An 8991-nucleotide genomic window follows, 5' to 3' on the forward strand; every position below is an offset into this window, starting at 1 on the left:
ATTAAATTGATATTCGTACAATAAGTTTAGAACTGATTGGATAATTTCTCCATAGCATTATTACTATAAAAGACATGATAATAAAGTTAGATAAAGTACAGTGCCATGCGTTGGTCTTGACAATCACAATGTGTGTTGGCCAGGCGACATCAACATAAGGTGAGATCATATAAATTAGGTACCGGGTCAAAATCTTGTTTTTTTTTTTTTTTTGGTAACCGAGGATTCGCCACCATTCCCCGGGGATGAGCCCGCACAGGTAATCGGGGCGCCTATACCTCAGGAGAGACTAGCCCAGAAACCCACCGTCAGGGCCCCCCACTTAAATTACGGAACCGAGCGGGGATTCGAAATCTTGTTTGTAGTACATTGTATTCATAAACATGAAGTAGACATCATTTTTAGTAAATCTTTATATTTAAAAAGGAAGAAAAAAATACTTATGTAGTAAAATATAGTCATTATCAGTAACTTCATCTATTTTGTGGTACATACTTACATTAAGAGTAAAAGGAACCGATTTGCCAGTTAAAATTATTTGTTCATAGTGAACTTTACTTGATCATGGTAATTTTTCTCATTTTTTTAGTAAATAATTTCAAATAATAAAGAACCATCAGTAGTAAACCTTTTCATGCATAGTAAACCATATTTATTCTCGGTAAACTTCTTCATTTCAATTAAGCATACTTAGATAATCCTTTAATTAGATAATATGTTTATTATCAATACTAAATTATATTAATAGAAAAAAAGGTGGATAGAGGGAGAGATGTCTTGCCACTGCTCACCACCGAGAGAATTACCAAAAAAATCCTAAACTTATTGCAATTGTGTCAATTAAATTGAGTCTTAAGTTTTTGCATTTGTGACAATTCAATCCATTCGGTTAGTTTTGATCAAACATCACTGACATAGACACCAGCTTTCTTATGTGGCGCGATCGGCGTTGATGTAGATAATTTTTTATGATATTTTAATATTTTTTTGAATTATTTATTTATTTATTTATTTTTGTCTTCCCTTCCTTCTTCTTCCAGCTAGTTGCCAAGAGGCAAGGGCTAGCGAGGTCGACCTCCTCGGCCTTTGGCAAAGCTCGCCCCTATCGGTCAATGGCAAGGGCGAGCCTCGCCCACCCTTAGCGAGGACAAGTAGGGTTTCTATGTGTATAGCATATCTGACCCTTACCGAGCAAGCAAATCCATCCATCAACCTCCCCAAGGAGTCGTGACATACGCAGGATGATTTCAGTGGGATGCAAATGACAGGTAGTAACGAGGATAACGCGGTAATTTTAACATGGTAATACTGAGTCTCTTCACATAGTACATGTTGGGAAAATTACCAAAAAAAAATCCTAAACATATTGCAATTGTGTAAATTCAGTCCTTAATATTTTGCATTTGTACCAATTCAGTCAATCCTGCCAATTTTGGTCGGCCGATGCTAATGTGGACATTGGCTGTCCAGCAGAAGTTGATGTGGCAATTTTAATTTTTTTCTTTTTTCTTCCTTCTTTTTCCTTTTCTTCCCCATAGTGGCCGGCGAGGCCAGCCTTGTAACGCTCCCACCTCAGGGTCATTAACGTGACGTCTCGTTCATTATTATCTTTCTTTACATACAAGCGGAAGCATAATTTCGGGACAATCACATTTAGAACAACAGTGGAATTTAGACAAACAGCATCATGAGCAAACCTTATGTTTACAGTGCATGCAAACATGTTTTAACAAGCCCTTCGGGCCATGGCAAACAATACATATTTCACACGCACTATGAATAGCAAAACTCGGCTTGGGTGATCCTATCCCCCTCTACTTCGTCTTCTCGCTTCTAACTCCATCCACATCTCCTCCCCGCTTCCAGTCCGCATGGCCGATCTACACCCCACCCGTGGCATGCCCCGGAGCTGGCCTGCCTACACCGCCAAAAGGTCCATTGAACCCACGTAAGGGTCCAACCCATTCTTCGTCCGTGTAGCCATGCCATGCTACATACGGGTCAGGCACCAAGTGTCACGCCCCGAACCCCTACGAGCTCGCGACATCCCCTGCTCTGGTCGAAATGATGCAACGTCCCAGGAACGTCGCCGACCCAATCCAAACATCAGAGCCACATGCGGAAGCGGATATAAAAACCCCGGACAAAAAGATGACGACAATGGGGTAGAATACCACAACAATCAAACAACAACATCTTCATACAGCACCAAACCTACAAACATCATATTACAGACATAAATACAGACGAACATACTCCGCCACCGTTTTAACAAAAGATCAAGGTCTGGTTAACTTAGCTTCCCTATGGGTCAACCCGATTTACACAACCCCTAAAATATCCTAGGGAAAGCCTACTGGTCGCCCTTCTGCTCTGCTTCTGATTCTTCGGGTTTGAGCCTCCGGACACTCACCTGCAATTCCACCAGGCACCAAAGGCGGTTCCTCGAACTTCCAAAAAGAGGAGGCAAACTTCCCGGGTCTAAGGCTGGGGGTCTGAAAGTGGCGGTTATACAATCGTGAGACGAATCTCAATAAGTGTACAACCCCAAACCCCACGTAGGCACTCACGTACCTCCAGACGAAAACACACATAACACACAATGATCAGCCAAACTAACAATCATATGCGACCCTACCTGGAATTTCTCACGCACGTCCCTGCACGTTAGTCAACCACACAGCCAGTATGCCACAGAAATACATCACCGCCGCGCGCGTGCCCCGATTATAGAGCAAAACCCACTTGGGCACGTCCCATACCATGCATAGCAGTTTTTACCCCATAATCGAGCATCACACCACGCGATACAAACACACTCGCGCACCAACTCACACCACACGCCACTTTCTTAATTTCACTCGTCCCGCCAATTCTTGCTCATTCTCAGCCTTTCCACCACTACCGTGCCCGCGTAAAACGCATCAGGCTAACGGTCTTCTGACCTCGTCAGGCATCGTCACCCCGTCGGGCCGGGCATCGTCACCTCGTCAGGGACGGCATCGTCCCGTGTAAACGTACACGCCTCAGGACGGAATCCTACACACACTTTCCTTCTACCGCGCCCGTGTAAAACGCATCAAGCCAACGGTCTTCTGACCACGTTAGGCATCGACACCTCGTCAGGCCGGGCATCGTCACCTCGTCAGGGACGGCATCGTCCCGCGTAAACGTACACGCCTCAGGACGGACCTTTTTCCAATCAATCGTACACATCCGAACCTTCGTTCCACACTCTCTACACGTACCACGCCACCACACAAACACACTACCAAACATACACACTTCACACACATTTCACATTTACACAACCTCGTCACGCGAACACCACACAAACACCCAAGCTTGGCACGCGAACTCAATGCGCAATCATGCCACCACACCTCACAGCCACACAATCACACATACGAGCTCATTCAAGCATCAAACTACCCGTCAAAATGCCATGATAACACCGAATAATTCTCGAGAGAGAGAAAAACTGAGAATATATAAAATCGGGTCAAAACTGGGCAGTTTACACAGTGACCGAAATCCCAATAAAATAAATAGTAAACGAACTCCAAAAATTCTAAATTTTGGATATGTCATAAAAAAACATCTTGATCAACATTTCTTATGAAGAACACGAAATCCGGTTCAATTTGTAACCATTCCTTTTTGTCCCTCGAAGTCAGACCAAAATCAGTTCGCTCAAACAGACCGTTTTGTCCTCAAAATACATTTATTTCAACATCCAGATCACCTTGAAAAGCTTTGAAATTTTTATATGTTATAGCCACAAATGTCCCCAACAACGTTTGTGAAGGAAGTATTTTGAAAATAGTCCTGGAAAAATTTATAAAAATTCGAACAGACCGAAGGTCGGGTGAACAGTAAATCGGGCAGTTTTATTTGGGTCCAAAGATGGGCTTCCGAATGGCCTCAAATGATTTCCAAAAATTCCCAAATTAAAATATGTTATACTTCAAGATGTTAGGAACAACTTTCACGAAGAATACTTCCTCAAATTCGGGCCACATAAGTCACATTAAAAATAACAAAAACCAGCGACGCAGCAGCAACCTAACTGGAAATCAGCCAACACACACCACCGAGCAAACCAGCCACTAAATTCACCCTAAACCGAGCCCTAAACAAGCCTAACAATACCCGAGGTCCTAGGCGACATTTGGGGAGGTCACTTACCTAAGAAAGGCGAGACGAACGGGCTGGATTGGAGGCTGAAACGGGCGGAACAGCAGCAGCAACACCGGCGGTGATGGGAGGAAATGAAGATGAAGAGAGTGAGAGAGAGAGAGAGAGAGAGAGAGTGAGAGAGAGAAAAAAAAGCTGATCGTGGGGGGGTTCTGGCTAGATGAGGGAGGAGAGAGAGAGAGAAGGTCAGACCGGTCAAAAATGGGGGACTAGAGGGCGCCACGTGTCGCGATCGTACGCGATTTGACCAAAATACCCCTAATCTAACGGTTCTAAAGATATAGGATCAAATAATTGAGGGGTAATATCGTCTTTGGCCCCTAATAATGCAGCTGATAATTATCCATAATTATCCCAAATTATTTCCGAAAATTCGGAACTGAAACGGGCCTAGGGGCAAAACCGTCATTTTTCCGGTCCTAGGGCGAAATTCCAATTTTTGACCAAAACCACTCTAAATGTCCGTGGCCACCCCAAAATGGCATCGGCCTCGAAAAATAACCTCAAACGACCTCAGAATCGACATCGGGGTCCAGAGGGGCAAAATCGTAATTTTCCCGGTCCCGAACCGAAATCCATTTTTTTTGCAGAAATGGGTGGCCCCAAGGTTGGCCAAGCCAAAAACGTCATCGGCCGCTCAAAATTGTCACTTTCAAAATTCTCGATTCCCGGGGCCCGAATTCCAAGAAATGACTAGAATTGAGTAATCACGACTTTAGCTTATCTCTGGCTAACGGGTGGCTCATTGAGATTACGCGCTCTCGACCCATGACCGACACCAAGTCAAATCACGTTTAAGTTTACTCTACCCGGGACGACCTCGGTTGTCATATAATTGCGAGGGTCTGTCACTAGTGCCCTTCGGACAAGATCAATCAAATAGACCGGTATCGGTTGGCTCAAAACATTCCCTCGTCAATCCATATGGTCGAAGATCGAACCCAGGTCGAGTTCTTTGGTCGTGCGAACTCAATCACGTAATAGCCCTACTTCTAAGGTTAGCATCCCGTGAATGCGCATTTCCGGGTGAGATTTCACTACAAGTGCATTGGCCAAAATATTCATTTCATAGATCCCGGGAAAAGGAACGAAAATTCAGACAGTTACACCAAGTCCATTAGGCCCTCATCGATCGTCACATACGACGTGATCCGGCGGTAGGCTCGGCCTTCTCGGGCATCTATCACGGTAAGCACTTCGGCTCTCATTTCCACGGGGTTGCCGAAACGGGTCGGGAGAGACGCCATTCTTCGGACCTGAAAAGGAAACAACGGGGGATGAGTTGGGGAGACTCAGCAAGTAAACCTACTAATATCAAGCGAGGACGAGGGGATCGCCGTTAGCACAAGTCGGCCCTTACCGCACCCGCATCGATGGCAAATCAATAACAAAGTTCATACAAGAGAACATCAAGCATGGCTATAACATGTACACCTTGCCATTCAAGTCTCGGTTCTATCTCCAAAACAAACGTCAAACACGAAACATGATTAAATCGAGAAATGAACCAACTACGACTAACCAAACGACCGAGAAACGATCCAAGCAAACCGTGTCACAACGTATCACAACTTCCTTTCCCGATATTAGGAAGTTTACTTACACAACGGTTAACAAAACTAGAGAACGAGTTAGAGACGGGCGAGCTCGGGTGATCTTCATGATTTCTCCTTACTTGGCCGACTAATACGAGGCACACAAAGGCCAAACCGTGGGCTCTTGGGTGGAAACGAGGAGAAACATGGGCCGGTTCGGGACTTCTAGGGCGTGAGGCTTCTCGGGCCAAAACGTGAGAAAATCAAGAAACAAAAGGGAGAGGAAGATGGTGGATGGTGTTGGCGTGAGAATGGCGTGAGAATGAAGAGAGAGAGAGATGGTCGTGTGTGTGAAAAAAGGGGGGGCCTTCTCCTATTTACAAGACTCCAAACTTGCTCCTCACTCAAGACCATTAATAGTAGTCATGATGATGGTGCCTCAAAGTCCTAGCTAATTAATGATATTCATGATGATGGGGGCCTCAAAGTCCAATTTGCATTAAGGCTTGTCATGATGAGAGTGACCTAGAAAAATCTAACCACAATTGGCTTCTAGATCTCTCTCTCTCGGCTAATCTCTTGAGCAGGCTCTCTCTCTCGGCTACCATTTTCCTTGGCCGACTCTCCTCTTGGTTCTAGCAATAATTGGTGTCCGAGGCATTAAATGCAAAGGACAACTCAACTTATCTTCATTAATGGCATGTCATCATGATAGGGCCTCCAAAGTCTAAGGTCATTAATGCATGTCATGATGAAAGGGGTCCCTAAAGTCTTATGGCCAATAATGGAGGCTTCTTAAGGAAGATTTGACTAGGTCAAACCTTATTTTCTAGTTTTTTCCCAATTAAACAAACGTGGAGCCTATTTTGGCCTTCTAGAAATGTCGGTTCGGCCCACAATAACTCAGCACCATCGGGTTGCACAATAACAACTAATCGACATTTAAGTCGCAAACCCGCATCATAATCAATTCCATGATTTCCGAGGGTTTTCCACGACAAAATATGTATAATAATCTTGTTCAACCCGAGGTTCGTCACGGGAATGTCCTCAAATATCACCAAAAGACATCAAGTCGAGATTCCAACGTTCTCATATAGAAATTGATAAATCTTTGAAATCTGACAAAACCGGACAGCTTTGCACTGTTCACGAAATCGGACTTGAAAACATAGTAAATGGACTCCGAAAATTCTCAAATTTGAATATGTCATAAACAAGGCCTTAACAAACATTTCTCATGAAGAACACAAAATCGGAATCTTTCTGTAAACACCATTTTTAGTAGCTCAAAGACAGACAAAAAACAGTTTACTGGAACGGAATTCTTGTTTCTCAAAGTAAGCTCTGTCCAGAATCCAAATCATCTCAAAAAATTCCCAAATTTATATAAATTATAGAAAAGGAAGTTCTCAACAACTTTTGTGAAGGAAACTTTTCCAAAATCGGCCCAGAAAAGCTTGTAGAAAATAAAGAAAAGGGTGAACATCACCGAAATACCCATTCTGGACAGTTTTACACTGTCCGGAAATTGGGCTATCGTACTACTCATATCAAGTCCAAAAATTCTGAAATTAAAATATGTAAAACGTCAAGATGTTTGGAGAAACTTTCAAGAAGGAAGTGTTTAGAAATTCGGATCAGAAAAGTTTCCACAAAAATAACAAAATGAAGGGGTACAAAGGATCCGAAATTGGGTTTTCCAAAACAAGAGTAAAAATTGGTTCCAATTGAAAAACTACCAAACTTAAACGATAGCCATTTCCCAGGGACTGAAATTGAGTATGTTACAATTCTCCCCCTCTAAAAAAATTTCATCCCCGAAATTTAAAACGTACTTGGGATTTAACTTACCTTTCCTTCCGAAGTGTGACGCACCCCTCATTAGTGACACCTTCAGAAAGACATGGTCGCCTACTTGAAACTTAAGCGGTTTCTGGCGCCTGTTAGCCTAATTCTTTTACCGACTTGTGCCATCCTAAGTCTTTCTCTACTTATCTGGACAGCATCTATGGTGAGTTGGACTAGCTCTGGACCCGTGACCTTCTTTTCTCGACCTCGTTCCAACAGACTGGAGTTCTGCAAGCTCGACCGTATAATGCTTCGAATGGTGCCATCTTGATGCTTTGCTGATAACTGTTATTACAGTTGGATTCTACCTTCCTTTCTGAAGGTAGCCCTGTTTAGCTTTTTCGGAAAACGTCGAAAAATTTCTTTATGGAAAAGTCTTCTAACTGTGACTTCCTCACACTTCCGCTGTGCCACTCTGATTTATCTATTACCATCCTTAAATATTTCTTAGGCTTGCTTGCTTGGATCTTTCAGGTACATTGAAATCTCATACATAAATACTATGATAAAATAGCACAAGTACAGTTCCAGTCACCCGATTTATCAAGTCTCCGTAATAACATTCTTGGAGTTTTCCGTTTTCTCTTGAGTAATTGCATAAATCCTTTCTTGAGCTGGAGGACGATTATCATGCGGTGGAACTCCGTTTTGTTGTATCACCTGTGGTTGTTGTGACTATTTCACTTGCTGTCGTTGCGGGCAGTCCTTTATGCGGTGGCCCTGTTGACCACAGCCGAAACATGTTCCCATTTGTTTTGGACACGGAGCATTTCCATGAAACCTTTCGCAAGTATGGCATGCATCGCCTGTAGTGGAAATTGGCTTCTGATTTTTGATCTTCTTGTTGGGAGTGGAGAAACGGTTTTCTCCCGACATCGGTCTCTTGTCATGATGTTGGTTGGATTGAGAAGCCGGATGATAGGGCTTTCCTTGGTTAGTCGCAGTGGCAGCTCGTTCCAGGGACTCTTTCTCCACCAGCTGGGCTCGTTCATACAGCTCGTTGTAATCCTTGAGGTTCAGCGGCACCAACTGACTCCGGATGTCTGAGTTCAAACCATCTCGGAATCTTTTTGCCCTTTTCACTGGATCTTCAATAAATTTAAGGACGTACCTCAACAATTGAACGAACCTTGCTTCGTACTGGTCCGCCGTCATGTTGTTCTGCAAAGTTGCAAGAATTCCTTCATCTTTCGGTCACGAGCACATTCGGAAAAATACTTTCCGTTGAATGCTTCAACGAAAACATTCCAATTGACAGCAGCATTTTCTAGGAACACGATTTCCTTGGTCGCTTTCCACCAATAGCTGGCATTACCTTGCAGTTGATAGGCTGCTAAGGTAACTTTCTCTTCCTCAGAACATCTCAAAAGCTCAAATGCCTTCTGGAGTTCATCGATCCAGGATTCCG

The sequence above is a fragment of the Syzygium oleosum genome, unplaced genomic scaffold, assembly GCF_021117445.2.
Source record: "Syzygium oleosum isolate NSW1041296 unplaced genomic scaffold, Sole_v2.1 Sole_v2.04, whole genome shotgun sequence".
Taxonomy (NCBI): Eukaryota; Viridiplantae; Streptophyta; class Magnoliopsida; order Myrtales; family Myrtaceae; genus Syzygium; species Syzygium oleosum.